This window comes from Erpetoichthys calabaricus, chromosome 1 (genome assembly GCF_900747795.2).
Source record: "Erpetoichthys calabaricus chromosome 1, fErpCal1.3, whole genome shotgun sequence".
Classification (NCBI taxonomy): domain Eukaryota; kingdom Metazoa; phylum Chordata; class Cladistia; order Polypteriformes; family Polypteridae; genus Erpetoichthys; species Erpetoichthys calabaricus.
In genome coordinates, this window is record NC_041394.2 from 36,867,041 (window position 1) to 36,888,943 (window position 21,903).

The following is a 21,903-nucleotide window of genomic DNA, read 5'->3' on the forward strand; positions in this document are numbered from 1 at the left end:
ATTTGTGTCAAATGTGATACATAAAAATAAAAAGCATTTTCCATTTATCTACGTGTAGTAGCAGATGCATTTTTCCAAAATGACGTAACTTTCAGGTTAGAGAACAGTTCTTTCTATGTATGTGTAGTTAATTCACTGGAAAATTACGGGACTTTCTCACTGTCACAGGGTGCTTTTCAGCAATGAACAAAATGCTAGGATGCTTTATATGTACAGTGTAGAAAATAATTTTTTATTTAATTTTTCAGTAATACAAATTCTAGGAGGTTACATGGTTTGTCCTTGCCTTCTCACTGGGTCACTGGTGAAGATGTAATATGCACTCTTGTGTTTAATAGTTGTCATACAAGGACTTAGGGAGTGTCTTTGTCATGTAACTAACAGGGGAAAGACTTATAGTGTCACACCACCAGTAAACATGTCTCTCACATCTGGCCTGAGGGCTTCCCGGCAGACTTGTAATGTTACTGCCATCCCGCCTTTTCCACCTTAGCTGCTATATAAGAAGCCTCTCAGCCGGAAGTGGATGTTCTTTCAGGACCCTAGAGGAATGATATCTTCATCAGGAGAGCTACAATATTGTGATTGAATCACATTATATTTGGCATATTAACAGGGCATCCCTTGGAGATCCAAACACTTAATGCACTTTCGTCATTTTGGTGCACGCGGTCCAAAACTGTAACTAATAAGGCAAATTTCTTGACATTATAAAACCTTGTTAGTGTGAATAACATTCACACACCTGCTAAAGTCTAATTCAGGGTTGTAGAAGCAGTAGCCTATCTTTGCAGCATCTGGGTCATGGCAGGAAAAAGCCCTAGACGTCCATTGCAGGGCCTGCTTATGCTCGCACCTATTAGAGTAGCTAATTAACTTGTCCTTGTGTGCAATTAGGGTTGTGGAAGGAAAACCCATTCAGATTAATAGAATGTGGAATCTCTACTTGGGATTAAAAAAATCATAAAGGAATAGTTCAAGAATAGATATTAATAAAACATTGACTCTGTATATTGTCACATCTGCTTTTTAAGAATTTAATGTCACTGTCCTAATAAAAGGTGTTGCATTTTTCCAGTTTTACTGGTTTTTCATTGCCCAGCAGCTTTCATAAATACAGCCCAGCCTTGTAATTCAACAAGCTAAGTGAACATTCGGGGTGTATGTGACCTTTATTTAGAAGGATGAAGTGGTTATAGATGAACTGCAGGATAGATGGAAAATAGATGGATGGCAGCCTAATGTGTTGCTAGGTCTGTTGCACAAAACTGCTTTGAAATGGCACCTCACAATGACAAGTGCTATTTATTGCATATAACGATTAATCAATTTAATGATCAATGACTATATCAAATCATGGTGGGTTTAGCTGTGTAAAGCTTGAATGGGAGTCTCACTGTAAAATGTTCTTGTATGTATAGATTTTAGAATGCTGTCTTGTTGGTGAGCAAGCCTTTCTTGCGTGAGCTGCGTAAAGAGCTTTGTGGTAGTGTCTAGCTATGTAAGAGGCTTGTGTAAAATTGACTGGATGTGCTGTGATGGATAAGCATCTCATCCAGGGTGTAGTCTTGCTAAATGCTTTGTGCTAACAGGTTTACAGCATGGCTCACTGCAACCCTTTGAAAGATGAAGTGGTTACAGATAATGGGTAGATGAATGGATAGTTGATTGAAGGCTGCTTAATACATCCGCTGTGTCTCGTATGCACTGTTTCTTTTTTTTCTTTTTTTCTGCTCAGTTGGTAGTCGTGCAACACATACTGAGTGACTGATTGATCAAGTGAGGTATTGTAGCCTATAGAGCCAATAGTGTAAAACTGTTAAGATTAAGTGATGTGTTCTGTTAGATACTGTCTGTAGTTAAAATGTAAAAGTCTTACACTTTACAATGGTCTTTTATAACCCATAATAGAATACACAACCACTCCTTTTAATTATGCATTCCCAGTAACATTTTAATTCTAGCAGTCTTCCAGTTATCTTACAGGTCTGGTTTATTTTTTCCAAAGCGAAAATTTGTGATGTAAGAACAGACCCTTGCATCGTTTGCAAACCTTCTATAATTTATTATGGTTAATTTAATTGTGATAGGCCATTACATTCTTTTTTTCCCCCCCCCCAAAAAGAATCATTGACATTTTGTTATTTCAGATGGTCTGGTTTTGAAAAGCCCATTTGTGGCCTACATAGTTGCATGTTTTTTGAATCTTTAGACTTCAGGTGTGAGCACTTTAATGCTCTCCATTCTCATCAGTATTACCAGGCTGACTGTGGAATATATTTTGCATTCTCTTTGCTTAAACATCTAATTTGTTTTTTTTTTTTCCCTTCATTGTGTCACCTCTTCACTTTAATTTGTGTGCTTGACTCTCTTATATTGAGATTTTAACTAGTTTCCCACTTATTTTTATACAATTGTAATACATAAACAATACTATTTTAATTGTTCGTTCCTGCTTTAGTCATAGAGAAGACTAAAAAATAATTGTAACTTATGTTTTCAGTGGCAGGGCTGAGCACACACATTGTGGCAGAGAAGGCAGAGAAAATATTGCCTCTTAAATAAACTACATGTGCACTTGTGATACTAGTTAGAGATACCAGACTTGTGTCTATTCATGTATAAAGAAGTGCAGCCACTGGCCATGGCTCTGAACTATGAAGCATAAGGCCGCAGCTTTAGTGTCCAGTGAATAATCCTATCTGAGGGAGTCACTTAATCTAGCAGTACATAAACTGTGGAAAGATGGACGCAATTGTACTATAGAGTTGTGAGTTTTAAATTACTTTGGTGTGAAGTGTAACTTATGTAAGCAAATCTAAAAATGCCAGTTTGTCAGAGTTTTAAATCCATCTTCCCTGGTGGATATGATCATCAGGTGGAACTCCTCTTTAGAGTTATTGTTTGTCTTCTGCTATTTGCCCTTTTTACTCAAAAGTGTCCAAATCAAAGAAGACACTTGCAAGTATATTTGAAATAAGCTAAAATATGCAATTTTTAAAAAAGAAAAAAGTATAAAAAATAACTTTTGTGTTATGTTGGATGAATACAAATTGTATCAGTTATATGATTAGTAATGTGTATTAGTTGTGTTAGAATTAGGTATAATACACCAATCAAAATATATTTTTTTTTCTGTAGTTTATTTTTCATGTTGTTAGTATTGCTTACTTCTTGTATATTTTTTCCTGCTTTTTGCTGAATGCTGCTAGGACAGCAGTATAAAACTGTCACATGTATAGAGACGCCAGGTCCTCACAACCTCAAACCTGATAAGGAGTTAGACAATGGATGGATAGATGTGTTTTTATATATAATAGGAACTGAAACAAGATGGCTGATTTCTGGGTTATTAGTTTCAGTAGCAGGAAGGGAAGGGTGCAGGCTGACAGACATGAAAATGACATCAAAGATGGCGATGGAATAGCTGTAGTGTGTCTTCTACTCTGCAGAGGGAGAAGATATGGGAATAGTGCATGGCGCCAAACCCTGGTCTGGCATATAATTACCTTCACCAAAGCTCATAAGCTGTCTTCCATGTACACGCATGATGCAGTACCTGCCAAATAATACAAAGAGTGTACACAAAGGTGTACAAACCTTTACTTTCACTTATGGGAATGGAACCTCGGACCTCAGCGCCTGAGGTGAAGCATCTAAAGTTGCGCCACAAAAGCTGTTTCGTTTACTTGACAGGGTGAAGATCGGAGTATTGCATTTATAGGTCTGAATCGCAATCTGATTATTTCAATGGTTTGCCAACTGGCCGACCAGCCACAAATGGTACATGGTAGGTAACCATCCAAATAATCAGACTGTGATTCACTTGACGAACCACCTGGATTGGGATCCGAGTGCAGCAAGTAACACCTCAGCACCACACTGGAACAGTATGAGGTTTTTCTGATGGTGGCTGGAGTGCCAGTCCTTCCACCAACCTTGAGGTTTTTCCTATAAGTTGTCGCATATAGAGTACAGTAAACATTTACCAGCATGCATTAATCAACAAGAACCATGATTTTGGAGTATAAATGCCTAAACTCCAAAGCTCCATATACTGTATTTAAAAGCTTGTGAAAACTGTAGTATGTTTTAATAGTGTTTTCTATTTTTGTTAAGCTTTTCTGGTTTATTTTTTTCTCATTTTAAGTTTCATTATATTATGGACTTAATATGGGCTGCTAATTGATCGAGTGGTGTCACCATGCAACATACACCCGGGCCTGATCAACCAGGGGTGGGCCAACCCCGGCGGAGGGTGTCTTGTGATAAGCGGCCGAAACACCCAATGAAGTCGGGGCACACAACTGTAGATGTGTCGCATTGGTTCCACCACGCAATTCTGTGGCAAATTCCACTCCATTCAAGATGACTTCTGTTTTCAACTGTTGTGCTGAATAATTAGGGATATTAACACCTAGTCCTAGTAAGAATCCTGATGTCTGGTGTTAAAACCAGTGACTGCTGCGAAAGGGCAGCTGACAACCTGGGAAAGACCTGGTGACGGCTTGAAGAGACTGCTGGCAGGAGGGAATAGACCCCAAAGGGGCCGGCATGGGTTAGCTACCCATGCTAGCAGGAGCCTTGCACTATATAGTGACTTGGATCTACCCAATAATGGCTACAACAAGATCAAAAGGAAAAATACCCCCTGAGTCTGCGAGAGCGGGGGCGGAAGATGACTCGACGGCGGATTATACGGTAACAGACTTTGGAATGGAATCGACAATGAACCAATTGTTCAGCACAGGAGTTGATGTAAGAGAACAGGCGGGACACAGGCTTCAAAGCTGCATCTGTGGCTGGAAAAAGGTAACATCAGAGAAGGGTCTCAAGATACACCAGGGCAGGAAAAAGTGCCTGAGAGAGCGTTGCGAGGGGCCTCGCATTGACCACTACTTCTTTAGAGGTAGGGCAAATCAGTCGAGTGAAGCCCAGTGGCAGGTTAGTCACCACAGTCCACAGGGTATCAGAACCCCAGACGAAGCTTAATCAAGCACAGAGCCGCCAACGCTCATGAGTCCAGAACCCATCCAGCCACAGATAGCAGTAGAGTGGAAGATGAAGAGACGGAAGCCTCAAATCTTATGGCCTAAATCCTGCCAAAAAAAGGAGTGGGAAACCACAGACACGGACCTCGTCCATCTTCTAGAGGGGCTGAAAGGGTGCGTGGAAAGAAAGCTAGACAAGATCGGGGAGATCATTTACAGCTATGGAACAGACAGATTTGGGGTGAAAAGCACAAATCTTAGGACGCAGAAGGATCCATCCGTCAACCTAAAGTCCAGGAGACAACAAGAGATCGAACGACTGGTGAAAGAAAGAAGGAAACTGAGAAAACAATGGAGAAAGGCCACAGAATTGGAAAGGAAAGGACTTGAGGCACTACAGGGCGAAATTAGGCAGCGAACTGCAACACTGCGAAGAGCAGAATGCCTAAGAAAGAAACATAAGAAGAAAGAACGAACGAGGACTTGCTTCTACAGAGACCCCCATAAGTTTGTTAAAGATCTCTTCGTAAAGGAGAAAACTGGAACCCTAAAAGCACCTATAAGGGAACTAGAGGAGCACCTGAGGAAGACCTACTCCGATAACAAGAGGCATGTGCCAGCCAGGATTCCAGATGACATGCCGCCAATTCAACCACCCGAGCACCAGTTGGAATTAAGGCCCCCAACATGGAGTGAAGTTGAGACGATAGTAAAGCGGGCAAGAGCAGCCTCAGCCCCTGGGCCCAATGGCATCCCATATAGGCTCTATAAGAATGCGCCAGGCGTTTTGAAGTACCTCTGGAAGCTAATGAAGGTGGCATGGGAGAAAGGAGTCATACCGAAGGAATGGCGGCGGGCAGGAGGTATCCTGATTCCCAAAGAGAAGAATTCTGCAACCATCGATCAGTTCCGCCAGATCAGCCTCCTGAATGTGGAAGGAAAGATATTCTTCAGTGTTGTGGCCCAGAGACTCTCAGCGTTTTTGCAGAAGAGCAATTTTGTGGACACCTCAGTGCAGAAGGCAGGGATAAGAGGATTTTCAGGATGCCTGGAACACCAAAATGTCATCTGGCACCAGATACAGACAGCTAAGAAGGAGAAGAAAGATCTGCACGTGGTTTTCCTAGATCTTGCCAATGCTTTTGGGTCAGTGCCGCATGAGATCTTGTGGGCAGCGTTCAATTTCTTCCAAGTCCCAGAGGGAATCACAAGGCTGGTCAAAGCCTACTTCCAGGACCTGCAATTCTGTGTGACATTACAGACTAGAACAACGGCCTGGCAGCACCTTGAGATAGGCATAATGGCGGGCTGTACCATCTCTCCACTGGCGTTTACCATGGCGATGGAGCTAATTATTCGAGCCTCCCGATGGGTGGTTGGAGGGGAACGGTCGAAGGCTGGTTTGCGTTTCCCCCCAATCAGGGCATACATGGATGATATGACAACAATAACAACAACAAACACATGCACCAAACGTCTGTTGAATAAACTTCAGGAAAACATCAAGTGGGCACGAATGGAATTTAAACCCAGCAAATCCCGCAGTATCTCCATAGTCAAAGGCCAGCTTACCAATGAGAGGTTCCAGGTTAACAACGAACCAATACCAACAGTTCTGGAGAAGCCTATCAAAAGCCTTGGCCGTTGGTATAGTGCAGAGCTCAAAGACTCGAAGCAGGTGGAACAACTCAGGCAGGACACAATCAACGGCCTAAATAAGATCAATAACACTGCCCTTTCAGGGAAGCTGAAACTGTGGTGCTTTCAATTTGGGCTACTGCCCCGGTTCATGTGGCCAATTGCTATCTATGAGGTCACATTATCCCAGGCCAACCGGCTGGAGAGACTAGTGAACGCACAAGTGAGGAAGTGGCTTGGGCTGCCCAGGTGCCTCACCAGCATTGGCCTGTATGGTAACGGAGCCCTCTCTTTGCCAATTTCAAGCCTAGTGGAGGAGTACAAATGCGCGAAATCAAGGCTGGAAATGACTCTCACAGAATCCCGGGACTCAGTTGTCAGAGGAGCTGCTCCAACCCTAGCAACAGGGAGGAAATGGAAGCCATCGGCAGTAGTTGCGGAGGCAAAGGCTGCCCTCAGACACCGGGATGTAGTGGGGCATGTCCAACATGGTAGAGTTGGCTTTGGATTCGAAGCAGTAACACCCACATGGCAAAAGGCTACTCCAATGGAGCGGCGGCAAATGGTGGTGGAGGAGGTCCGCCGCCAGGAGGAAGCAGCCAGGTGTGCCAAGGCGGTCTCCCAAGCCCAACAAGGCCGCTGGATGAAGTGGGATGGTGTGGAGAGGAGGAAAATTACTTGGAGCGAGATGTGGAGCATGGAGGCTAATAGACTAAGTTTTATCATCAGAGCCACATACGACGTCTTGCCCTTCCCAACCAACCTACATCTTTGGCATGGAAAGGATCCAGCATGTCCCCTGTGCGCTATCCCAGCAACCCTCAAACACATACTGGTGGGTTGCAAGACCAGCTTAACTCAAGGAAGATACACCTGGCGCCACAACCAAGTGCTGAGATGCTTGGCAGCTGAAATTGAGAACAAGAGAATAAACATTAACGCCATGCCTCTACAAGCACAAAGTATCATCCAACAGAGAACAACCTTCGTGCGGGAAGGGGAGAAACAGCGGACCAAGCCTTTACTCCAAGATAATGGTCCATTGAACCTAGCCCGGGATTGGGAGTTGCGAGTGGACCTCAATCAGAGGCTCACCTTCCCACCCGAAATTGCGACAACTAACCTGCGTCCAGATCTTGTGCTCTAGTCCAAGTCCTGTCGGCGTGTCTTCATCGTTGAGATGACAGTCCCATGGGAGGATGCTATCGATGAGGCATTCGAACGGAAGAGGCTGCAATATGCCAGTTTAGCAGCTGAAGCAGAGGGGCGGGGCTGGAACATCAAAGTGTGGCCAGTGGAGGTGGGATGCAGAGGGTTTATAGCCAGTTCCACCACGAGGCTATTGAAGGAAGTAGGGATCAGAGGGCAGGCTCAACGGAAGGCAATTAAAGAGCTTGCCAATGTAGCGGAACGGAGCAGTCACTGGCTGTGGCCGAAACGTAGGGACTTAATATGGGCTGCCAATTGATCGAGTGGTGTCACCATGCAACATACACCCGGGCCTGATCAACCAGGGGTGGGCCAACCCTGGCGGAGGGTGTCTTGTGATAAGCGGCCGAAACACCCAATGAAGTCGGGGCACACAACTGTAGATGTGTCACATTGGTTCCACCACGCAATTCTGTGGCAAATTCCACTCCATTCAAGATGACTTCTGTTTTCAACTGTTGTGCTGAATAATTAGGGATATTAACACCTAGTCCTAGTAAGAATCCTGCACATTCAAGAACGTCCATGTCAGTTTTAGTATGATTTTTGTTTGTTTTTTGTATGTTTGCAAGTGAGTAAGTATGCATGTCATACTCCAAATTTAAAAAATACAAACTGCATCTTTTAGTTAAACGTTTCACCAAGAAGAGAACAAAGTAAGAAATAATGAAAGTAAGCGATATGTTAGTTCAGTTGTTTTCATTACATGATAGCAAGTTTCACAAAAGGAATGAATAAAAGTTCATCATAAATGCAGTGCCTCAGTTGTAAATAAAACATTTGCAAAGTGTAAAGGGCAGGACACAACAATAATACATTTTTTAATATGTCCAAACACTCACCACATCAAAAACATGGGAGGTTAAATGCTGCCTAAATATAACGTATGTAAAACGGTATAGGGTGTAATGTTGTAATACTAAATATCTCTCAAAGTAAAGAGACTATACTGTAAATCATATGGCAGAAAAATACAGTAATAGCTACAGTGGTTTTAAGGTTTTGATCTTCATTCATTTAAAAATATATTTAATCAGATCCACAAAATTAAAAATAAAAGGCCAGCAACAGAGTTGGATGCCTGCATAGATAAGGACAGGAATTTTTGGCAAACTCAAAACAAACCAGCTTTCAGATTAACGCCAATATCTTCATTTTATGAATCCTATTTTCTTTCCAAAATTGTGTCATGGATTTTCATTTGTGGTAGCGTTGTCCTTTGAAACCGAATGTACCTCTATTATGAAGTATAGGTTTGAGAAATAAAATGTTTATAGAAGATTTGGACCAGAGTAGCTGCAGATTTGCTTTAAAGTGGCAGAACAGATTTTTAGTCCAGTGGTGGTATGGATCACCACAAATGGTAAATGCTTTTGAATGGGTGGCTACAAGTGTGCTTCTCTGCTGTTTTCTTGTCACAATAACTTTACTGGTGTATATCTTGTGATATTTGGGTGCAGGTTTCAGTGTACCAAACAAATGTATCATCTTCTTCTTCTAATAAGCTGTAAAAGTACAGAATGTCAATGCTGAAATTGAATGAACCTCTGAAGAAAGATGTTTAGTGAGTATTGCAACATACAAAAATCACTAATGCTAAAGACTGCCTTAGAAATCATTTTTCAAATAATGTGACAAAAATCTTAAAATAAAAAGTAATTTCTATTAAGATTTACCACAACTTAATGTTAAAAGTGCTAATCTAGGTTTTCAGTTTTATTGAATTTCAGAGAAAAGGATCTCTTGCTTTTGAATATAGCTTTGGTGTTCCTACTGTTTTTCAAATATGTATGTTCTTTATTTTACTGATTGTAATGTAAGAAAAATTAGTTGCTCTACAGGTATTTCTGTACACTTTAATGATATTTTTCAGTTACATGGTAAAATAAAACTTTCACATGTTCAGTAGCTAGGCATTAGGACACAGTCTGTTGTCACCCTGAACTTAAACATAGTTTCTGTTTTTGCTCATTCACCTTTCTCATAAGCAGTGTCAAGAACCAAACCACATTTTCCGGAGGTTGTTTTCTTAGTGGAAGCTGGGGTTGGGTGGGCCTCATATAAAAGTTTTAATGCTAATTTGCAAGGTAAGTCAATGTGTTTGCAACCTGCCAAAGAATGAAAGCATTCTTCTTTTCAAACTTCTTTCTTAATAATGTAGATATATTTCACCAAGTGCAACCACAGTAAACTAATAAGCTGTGAATCTTCTGAATTTGTGCCACAAGAATATCCGATTTGAGAAGCAGATGGGGAGGAGTACAGTAAGACAGGAAACCGTGGGATCCGCAAGATATGAGCTTAGTGTAGCAGGCAGCATAAAAATGTGTTATACTGAGCAAAGTTTACTTGTGGGATTTGTTGGCTAGAAGATTGAGAGCTCTGAGACTAATTAGTTCTGTATACTGCACATGGGAATGCAAGGTTAACAGTGTACCAAAGTCGGGGTGTAGTGTTGTAGTAATAGTAGTAGTAGTAGTACATGTGCTCTTGTGACCACGTGCAGTGTGTGCATGCATATTCTATTAGGAATGGAGGCACAAACTGAATTTCTAAATGAAACATAGCCTCTGGTCTTCACTTGTACAAATGGGGAATCTGTGCAAAGTTCAGCAAAAATGGATGTGGGCATATCACAAAAACACACACACACACTCATTAAGCTTTATGTATTAGATGCATACACTCACAGGCCATTTTATCATGTTGAATTGTGAAGTACCAGGTAGCACCCTGTTTGCTATCAAAATAGCCTGTATTCAACAAGAAACTGGAAGTAGGGATTTTAGTTCCTGCTGACACAGCAACCTCACCTAGTCCCTGCAGATTATCCAGCCATACATTTTGTGCAAGCCCCCCACTCCACCTCAGCCCAAAGGTTCTGTATTGGATTAAAATGCAGGGACTGTAATGGCCATGTTTGTGAACCAGCTTCAGATGATATGTGTTTTGTAATATTGTGCATCATCCTGTTCGTTGTATTGATTTAAAAATGGTAAATTGTTGCCATAATGGGATGCATTGGCAGTAACAATGCTTAGGTATTATATTTATGAATTTGTGCTGTTTAGGCCAAAGTCTGATCTTACTGTCTTCATGTCACAGCAGAATTTGAGGTTTGACAGACCAGATTGAGTGTCAAATATCACCTAATCTTGCTGTTCTTAGCTGACATGAATAGAAACTGGTATGGTCTTCCACTGATATAGACAACCTATTTTAACATGAGAAAATGTTGTGGTTGCCGAAATGCCCCACTGCACAAAATTCTTACAAAGTTTTTGATTTTTTTTTGGACTTTTTATTAGTTTGAACATGTCTGGCTATTCTCTTCTGATCTATCTCATTAACAAGCTAATTTCACCATCTAAGCTGTTGCTTACTGGATATATTTTTTTTTTATTGTACCATCTGTAAACTGTAAAAATGGTACTGTCTGAAAATCCTGGGATGACGGTTGTTTCTGAGATGATCAAAGTCACTTAGATTACACATTTTGGCCATTTTACCTTATCTAAATGCTATATGTACAGTATGTTTCAAGTTTTAGCCTTTTTATTATCTGTTTGAAGGAGCAAGCAAATTAGCCCTTTTCACAAAATTTGGAAGGGACACATTGACAGCTGAACCTGCTTCCTGTCAATTAGCCAACAATTGATCGTGTTTATCTTCCAAAATCGATTTTAATGATGTAAAGAATATTGTTGAAAAACATTACGTAACACAAGCTTTAAAAGTGGACAAAATCTATCATTTTTTTAGGGATATAATTACCAAGGTTAGTTGTTAACTTTCTTATTGCCAATATGCTAGCAGTTTCAGCTAACCTTTTTTTTTTTCTTCACATTTAACATTAGCGTTTGAACAGAGATAAAGTATACTGTAATTTAAAATAAACAAGCTGTAAGCTTATATATTAAATGTATTTTGTTTGTTTTCCTAGTGACCATTTATCTTCATCTTGTTTCAAAAGTTTTTTTTTCATGTTTGTTTTATGTGAATTAAGGTTCTTCCAGGAAATGCACAAGCATTTAGTATTGGATGTAGTTTTAAAGTTACAGCTCATATTGTTAGTCGAAAACAAAAATAATTTCATAACACAGCAGTTAAATTGGATATACTGATCAGAAGGTGCTGTTCAATAGTCATGTGCCATCAAGTGTGCCGTTTTCTATTTTATCTCTGCATGTTGCTCTTTCAGAAGTTGATTCCCATTGTGGTAGGACATCAAAGTTGTTCCAGTTAAACAGGCTCAGCACAGCATCATTCTTATGGCAGTTCATAAACCTTATGTAATCATCAGATTTTAAGTGCCAGCTACCAACATACATACTGCCACAGTGTGTAACAAAATTTGGTTGTTCATCTCTTTTGATAGCTTGATTTCATTTTTTTTCTCTGCGCTTCATCAGTTGCAAAGCTGTGAAAAATCAAGAAAGACCGACTTTGTTTTGAATTTCAACCCAGTTTAGCGCTTATTTCATGGTTCTGCTATTATTTTAGATAACCTGAGGAGAGTTTACATGTAAACAGCACCTCTTGGAAGAAATAATTCTGTATGTAAAAGGCTAATTTTGCTAACAAGAATAAAGAATCCACTTAATATGTGCACACAGAAATATTTATCCTACATTCCACAGTCAAATTGTAAAGCTACAGAAAATCAACACACCCTTTTAAAAAAATGTAATTTTCAGCCTAAAATACAAATAAAAGACACACTGATTTCATGTACTTGTAACTTACACATAATAAATTTACCATTTCAAATTAGAATCTGATAATCCATTCAGGGTTACAGGGTAACAAGGCAATAGTCCATCACCTAGACCACTCATGCACACACACCCACAGGGCTAATTTAGATTCACTAGTCAACCTTAACAAGAACCTCCTTTGGGCTATGACAGGAAAACAGGAGTACCTGGAGAAGAACCCATGCACATATGCGGAGAACGTGCCAAGTTCACACAAACAACAATTAGGCACAGAATTAATTATTAAAGCATTAAAAAAAATAACATTAAAGCAAATGTTCTAGTCATGATCACCTCCAGTTTGCTTATTGTCACAACCAGTCCACATAGAATGATCTATTCTTTGCATTTCATACCATCCTGGCACATCTGGATAATAAAAACTATTATGCCAAAGACCTGCTTATAAGTGTCAGCTTGGTGTTTAACATTGTTGTGCTAGCAAACTTCTCAATTTAGGACTTTGTGCCACCCTCTGCAATTGGATTTTAGACCTCATAACCAGACTTCAACATGTATGGATTGTCAGCATCACATCTCCTATGCCTGTAGTGGGTTGGCACCCTGCCCAGGATTGGTTCCTGCCTTGTGCCCTGTGTTGGCTGGGATTGGCTCCAGCAGACCCCCGTGACCCTGTGTTCGGATTCAGCGGGTTGGAAAATGGATGGATGACATCTCCTATGCTAATATCCAACACACAGGCACTCCACAGGGTATTGTGCTGATCCCACCACTGAACTCCTTGTTCATTTATGACAGTGTGGCCAGAGATGACTCCACCATGTAATCTGCTGTTGACAGCACTATCATTGGCCAGTATTGAGACAGTTTGCAATGAAGGAGTTACTTGCTGACTCATTGGTGCCAGGACAACAGCTTGTAATGTCAGCAAAATCAAGGAGCTAGTCATAGATGTCAGAAGGCAGACCACACTGACATCTGCATTGAATGGAATGCTGTTGAAAGGGTGTGCAGCTTTAAACTTCTGGGAGTAACCATAACTGACAAAGTGAAGGGAGCACAACACATTTTGGCTCTTGTCAAAAAGTGCCTTTACTTCCTCAGACATCTGAAGGTAGCTCACATTTCTCCATCTATTCTGGCATATTTCTACAAGTGCACAGTGAAGTCCATCCTCACTGGTAGCATAATATCCTGGTACAGCACCTGCTTTGCAAACATTGTAGAGGGTGGTGAAGGTGGCATAGAATATTACCACCATCCAGCTGGTTTCTTTTCAAGATGTGTACAACATTCGCTGCCTTACAAAGGTAAACAGTGTTAATTGAAGACGTCCGCCATCGTGCATGGTTGCTTTTCTTACTCCTCCATTCTGGCAGATGTTACAGAGCCATTAGCTAACGAACCAGTACATTCAGGGTCAGTTTCTACCCACAGGCATTAAGTCACTCAACAGTCAATCATAAGAACAAATATTATGCTTGTGTATATGAACACTACGTGTATGATGCATATTATGTATACTTTTCATGTATTTTTTGGCATTGTGTTTTCTATCAACTGTTCTGGGGAGACCATAAGTAAGAATTTCATTGTATTGTTTACACATAACAATAAACTTGACTTAATTCAAATCTAGAACTCTTGAACTGTTGGGTAGCTGCTCTAACCACCACTGCACAATACTGCTGCTGAACTGGTGAGTCCTGAAAGATTCTAAAAATGAACGAAATGCTATAGAAGTGGGTTAAGTAAGTGTTCATTGCTCATAATGGTATCAATGTTAACTAACTCTGATATACTTAGCTGCCTTTATACTCACATAGTAAGCTAACTAACCTCCTGTTGTGTGTTTAATTGTGCTGATTCTCACTATTTTCAAATGAAATCAGTATATTTTTAGACTTCCTCTGCTAGGTGTAGTGCATTACAAAGTAAAGAGTCAACTGTGAGAAACAAGTTGCTGTTTAAAAAAAAAAAAGACTTCCTAGGTAAAGAAGGTGAATGGTACAGATTTACAGATGAATAAAGATAGAATTTAAAGGCTTTTAATATTGACAGGATAACAGTCAAGGCCGTCATTAAGAAGACATATACCAGCAGCAAGACCTTGGCTAGATGAGATTCCAATTTCAAAATGAATTCTGGAAGGAGGAGAATAAGAGGGATCAAAAGCAAACTAAAGGACCATGACAATTCTGGTCCAAATCTGGTCAATGGGCATGTGTTTAAATAATATGTTAAGCTCTTCATTACTTCTGCAGTGTATTTGAGATTAACAAGAAGAAATCCACTCAAAAAAGCTAAAGTCAAGTCTACTGTGAGGTGTGCAGAATAACAATTTTGAGAAAAAATATTGACATACTGACTTAAAAATGGAAATTAGGCCAGGACATGGACCAATGAGTACCATCTTTATTATAGGCAAGATACGCTAGATATGGTGCCATAGGAAATCTATATACAGCTAAATGTGCTGTTTATACATGCAAATGCTTATTTATAAATGTCCTTACACAGACAATGTATTTGTTTATGGCTTCTGCCCCTTTAGATTTCTAGCAGGCTATGTTGTTTTTGGCTTCTTTTTCTGTTGTTCAGATGTCTTCTCCTAATTGGGTAGAAGTTTAATTCTGAGAATGCATAGACCTCTGTAATTGGACAGCCCATGGAAAAAGTTTGTTCTATTACAGATTTTATTGTGGCCAATATATATTTCCCAGTTTCTTGAGCAACAACTGTGGTCTTGTTGATTGTGTTCTTCCTTTCATGGCTAACATAGATCAGCTTAGTGAGAAACTATGCCAGGGCATATGAGCTGGTGTTGGAGACTTGACTTTTGAATACAGAGTGACAGTAAGAGTGTGAACTTGATAGTTGGGCCCAGAATTTTAGGACTTTGTTTTGCATTCTGAGCCACACTGGGAAGTAACACATCTGAGCCTTGCAGGTAGCATCATGGAAGATCCTGTAAAGCCAGAGGAGATTTTTCTGTCCAACGATTGTAATCCGTGTATGTCACAAATCCCAAACCACATTGACATTAACAACTGTGCAAGATCTTTGCTTTGCGCCCTCCCCCACCATAATTTATCATCTATGGGGGAGGAGCAAAAGCTTTAGATTTGTCACAAATTATAATCTCCGGTTTTTGATGGATCTCGACATTTTAGGCTCCCCTGATATCGAAAACATTGATATCTCAATGATGGCAGTATGCCTGTCTGCCTGTGTAGGTGTGTGTGTGCGTGTGTGTGTGTGTGTGTGCGCACGCGCTCGCGTTTGTCTGTGTGTCATAGTTTCTTGAGGATGGTCTGGAGTTAAAACGGCTAGAAAAAAAATACCACACTCCAAACTTAATGCTGTTATGAGATGACAACGTGCTGATTAGTTTTTGAGCCAAATCGTGGAAGAGAAAGAGATACTGTAGAGGAACCCATCAAATACTGTAATTCTTCAATTAGTTATGAATTCTTCTTGTAAATTTCTATCGTAATGACCTATTTTATGAAAAGAAAGATCAGCACCGGAGCAGTAAATAATTAGTAAAATGTTATAGAATAGTTTAGGTAACTTGGTCCCCGAGGCACAAAGCCTACTTTGTTATTTAAGCATCAGCAGAATTTGGCAGATGAACTTCAATATGGGTTTTAACTTTCCATCAGGTGGTTCTTTTAGTATTTTATGTGAGCCACCACAAGCGTATTTGGACTGTTTTTCACTACACGATATTGTAAAATGTTATTAAAAATGTGTATTATCACTGTTATTTTTTTAATTTGACTGAGATACAAAAATATTTACTAAACAAAAATTTCATTTCTGTCTCTTTGATGTCAATATCCAAAATTCACCTAAATATTATACCATGCCTAAATTTTCTAACTTGTTAGTGATCATGCGCTCTGCTACACTTGTGCTAAAAGCAAAAGAAGCCATATGCAAAATATATATTTCTCTTAGCCTGAGATAATATACAGGTCTAAATGGCTGCTTTTTCCTTAATGTTATAGTTACTGTTGTTTTGTAAAAAGTGAAATTAATTGTGAATTTCCCATTGGGATTAATAAAGTATCTATCTATCTATCTATCTATCTATCTATCTATCTATCTATCTATCTATCTATCTATCTATCTATCTATCTATCTATCTATCTATCTATTAACATTTATATTGTGACAATTCCTCTTTGAATCCCTTTACTGTGGCTTTGGGTTTTGCTTCTAAGAAAGGGTTATTTTTTCCTTTCTATTTCTTCTGCCAAATCTTGACATTAAGGTCTAACCATGCTAAGTTTGCTCTGCAAGTCAGCAGGAAATGGAAGCTGTCGTGGTGTCATGTTTCACCCAGGGCCTGTTTTGACATCTGTTTATTTTTCTTCTTTGTATCTTCTTCAGTTGTTGTACAGTATTATTTTTCCAATGTTATTGCATTTTTGTATTTATTTCTTCTAATAATATTCTGTTTGTTTATACACTATGTATTATGTGTTCTTATTTGTCCCTTGTGTTTTGCGGGTGGAACCCCAACAGGAACAGGAGGGACCACCTTGATGTCATTGCTTATGAACCACCCTCAGCCTATATATTATGAGGCAGAGGGTTGGATTCTTCAGTGGTTCAGTATTGTTTAGAGAGTGTGTTCTTTGGGAGCTTTTTTGTATTTGGGTGAGAAAAATAAGGCTTTTTACAGTTTATAAATCAGACTTGTAATATTTAATTTGTGTGGAGTTATTTAGATAAGATGCAGCTTTAAGTGAAAAAAACTGTGTAAACAAGACTATATTTTATAGTTCATATGGGAAGACAGCATTATTGATTATGTGCATTTAAACAGGAGTTTAACAAGCAAGTGCCTTTTTGGAAAGAGGGACTGGTCAGCAGGCACACAGTGACTCATAGGAATGAATACATGTTTTTCAGGAAGAAGAGGATATTAGGATGTATGCAGATAAGACTGAAATTATAGGGGGATATGCTGAAACAAAAACATTATAAGTATTAAAATATACAAGTTTATGCTCCAGAAAACTAACCAGTGTCCGTATGTTTGTAAGAAGGTACTTCTTTGACATCTCTGTCTGGTTAGCCACCTGCAGAAATTGTCCCAGTGTTCACACACATCATAACTGATCTATGTCTTGCACTTTAAAGAAATGCATATCTGGATTAAGAAGATAAAGACTGCAAAATCTAAAAAGCCAAACAAACTCTCTGATGTGAAGCATGCTCTATGGAGTTTGGTGTGAATTGTTCAAGTTGTATGTTTTCTTCTATTTTCAGTTCTAGTGTTTAATATGTCTGGTTTCTCTACAAATAAACTTAAATTTAGATGAGAGTAAAGTTTGTTGTCATCTCACTTAAACAACCTTTTTGCTTACTGACATTACATTGGCGAGTCAGAGATGCTGTAGAATGAGGGATTAAACTAGTTATCCAGGTTCTGTAGGATCCTAACCTGAGGTCATAAGTGTTCAGAGGCTCAGTAATCTAATGAGTTGAGCTCATTCAGGTTAAGTCCTTTCAGAATTAGCAAACTAGGAGTAGGCTGTGATCTGTGATCCAGAAGGTGTAGACTGCTGGGTTTTGTTAGGCTATTTAGAAGTTCAGGCCTTGTAGGGGTAGAAAACTGTAAGCAGGATTGCCCCCAGCAGTGTGCAAACTTCCAATTGTTAAGATATTCAGAGGTTAAATTTTAATTCCTTTCAGGGCTGGGAAACCTGAAAGCAAGATTGGTCTCTGCAGCGTGCAGCCTGCCCTTGGATGTGTATTTGTAACACAAAGTTAGTAAGCTCAGGAGCATTATTTAGGCATTTCTATAAATACCTTGTCCACCACCACACAAAAAAAAATCTTAGGAGGCTGAAGTGCTTTTTGTGGACACCTTTCAGAATCACTTCATTGCTAGAATGTGAAACATACCAGAATTAACTTTGATTAAGTGCAAAACATGGGATGCAAGACATTACCAACTCAAGACAACAAAGTTTAAATCCCCAATTAACCTGACACTGTGCAAACCAATATACAAGTACAACTTTTTTTTGAACAAAGCATTTACAAACTTCAACAGTTAAATAAACCAAAAACTGTACAAAATAATATAGATTTAAAATAGTACAAGTTGAGCAAGTATGAAGTATTTTGAAATAGGCAAACAACACAGTTACCAGATGTATGTTGCAAAAACAGTTAGGAATAAACCAATGGAAGTTCACTTAGGATCTGAATAATTTGAATAAAGAAGCTGCGGAGATGAAGTGTATTTCGGGACGTAATAGACCTGTACCTCCTCTGTGATGGCAATTTAATGAACAGATGGCTGCTGGGGTGGGTGGAGGTAACTGCAATCTTTCTTGATCTGGCAATGAACAGGTCGTTTAATGTCAAGAGGCAGCAACCAATGATAAAACATTCTGCTTCTTTTTGTGGTTTTTGAAAATTGGATTTAACCTTGGATTTTGTTTGCTGTGGATTGCCTTTAAGGAAATTACTTTCTTGTCTGTTTTTGTGTTTATTTTTTGCCATTTTGTCCTCCTTTGTTTGTTATTGTGGTAGAAATCAACATATTAATTAAAGTAATAAACTTTTCCTCAACCTGGACAAGTCTGATAAAATCATTTTGAGTAAATAATCAGGCAGGAGAACACTTGTCCACTGCATCATTTACTCTTCAGTAAATACTGAACAGAGAACATCCATCACAGCAGTCTGTTACAGAATGATCCTAGAATAATGGTGGAAGTTCATACTTAGTGATAATTGAATTTACATAAAAGTGCTGATTAATGCATACCAATCATACTCTGATTAGTTAAAAGACATAAGGTGTTTTAGCATAAAGCATAAGCAACCTAAAATAAGTCTTTGTCCTTTATATCCGTGTTCTTCAGTACTCATTGAATTCAGCTCTTATTCTGTTATGAAATCTGTATTTCTGTACTTATCTGTACTTATGAGATCAGCCAGTTTCTTGAACCATCCCCACGGAACATTCTGCTTGTTTACTTAGCCATTTCAGCAGTCTGTTTACATTTCTAAAACAAATGTTTATATATTTTACTGTGCATTACAAACCAAAACACTTAACTACTTTTACCTCTAAATCGTTCTCTCACAATATAAATAAATACCATTTCTATTTTTATCATTAATATCCTTGAAGGTCATTTTGATGTATTTTGAACATTTAGGATTTTGTTGAACTTTGAGCTATTTTGTTTGTATGAAAATATTCTATATGAAATTAGGAAGTCACTACACAATGGGGAGATTCAGAAGGACTGAAAAATGGCAAATATTAACTCGTTATATAAAAAGGGTGACTTAATGTGCATCACAGGAAAAATAATGGCAGGAATTATTAAGGATAAGATTGAGCAGCACATGACAAGTACAGGAGTTTTACTGAATAGTCAGCATGGGTTCCGAAGAAGGAGGTCATGTTTTACCAACATGCTGGAATTCTATGAGGTAGCAACAAAAGTATATGATCAAAGTGGAGCATAGTATATTATTTATCTTGACTTTCAGAAAGTATTTGATAAGGTGCCACATGAGATGTCTGGGGTGTTGTGTGCAGATGGGTGTAGAATTGGCTCAAACACGAAAAGAAGAGGGTGATGGTGCGAGGAACCTAATCAGAATTGGCTGATGTTAAGAGTGTTGTTTCACAGGGGTCAGTGCTAGGGCCACTGCTATTTTTAATATATATAAATGATTTAGATAGGAGTATAAGTAACAAGGTGGTTAAGTTAGCAAATGATACCAAGATAGGTGGATTGGCAGATAATTTGGAATCTGTTCAGTCATTACAGAAGGACTTGGACAGCATATAGGGGAGATTTGTGGCAGTTGAAATTTAATGTCAGTAAATGTAAAGTATTACACATAGGAAGTAAAAATGTTGGGTTTGAATACACAATGGATGGTCTTAAAGTCAGGAGTACACCATATGAGAAGGATTTAGGAGTCATAGTGGACTCTACGCTATCAACTTCCAGATAGTGTTTAGAAGCCATTAGAAGGCAAACAGAATGTTAGGTTATATAGCACGATGTGTGGAGTACAAGTCCAAGGAGGTTATTCTCAAGCTTTATATTGCACTGGTGTGGCTTCATCTGGAGTACTGTGTGCAGTTTTGGTCTCCAGACTACAAAAAGAACATCACAGTGCTAGAAAAGGTCCAGAGAAGAGTGACTAGGATCATTCCAGGGATACAGGGGATGAATTAAGAAGAAAGATTAAAAGAGCTGAGCCTTTTCAGTTTAAGCAAAAGAAGATTAAGAGGTGACATGATTGAAGTGTTTAAAAGTATGAAAGGAATAGTCCAGTGGATCAAGACTGTTATTTTAAAATGAGTGTATCAAGAACACCGAGACACAGTTGGAAACTTGTCAAGAGTAAATTTCGCACAAACATTAAGATGGTTTTCTTTACACAGAGAACCACAGACACTTGGAATTAGCTACCAAGTGGCATGATAAACAGTAAGACTTTAGGTACTTTCAAAACTAGGCTTGATATTTTATTAGAAGAAATGGTGAGCTTTGTTGTGCTGAATGGCTTGTTCTCATTTACAGCTAATAAATAAATGTTGTTATTGTTCTTTATAAGCCTGTGTCCGATATGTGGGGTCAGGCCAGGCTAAAGACTGGGAGTAGTGTTTTGGGTCCCACTGCCTGGGGTGAGGCCTATTTGTGGGCTGTTAAGGGAAGGCCCTACCCCTTTTATGGGATTTGGTAAAGGTTTTACACCTTTTTCCCATTCTGAGTGCACTGAGAATTAGCACAAGGTGGTATTAGCACAAGTCCGATGAGTGAAAATAAGCAGTATACTGGTAAGAATGTGAGCTGAACATAAAGACAGGCTCCTTTTTTCTATAACCCAAAGGTGAAATTATCAAGTTAGAAAGGAAGTCTAAATGCAGAAAAGGTCCTAAACAAAATAAGTGTACCTTTTAGTATTAGAATTATCCAAATCAAAAGCCAAATTTAACTTTTGAGAGGCTAAAGAACAAAAAGGTTACTATCCTTTCATATGCAGAGTCACTGCTCTGACTTAAGTCCAATTGCAAATGTAGGAAATTACTTGAAAGGAGCAGCCTGTTGCACATACTGTTGGAGTGAGTTTAACAAATTTTAAATGAAGGAATTCTAAAATATTAAGTCATGCACAGTAGGTGTGCTCTGTCTATGCAAGACTACTGTATAGTAATTCAGTTTTGCATGTTAAGTGAACAGAAGTGTTTCATCAAGTACTAACTCAGAGATTTGTACATTTATATATTCATAGGTTTTATTTATGAATTGGTTTTCTAAAAATGTTTTTTTTTTTTATCTAACCTG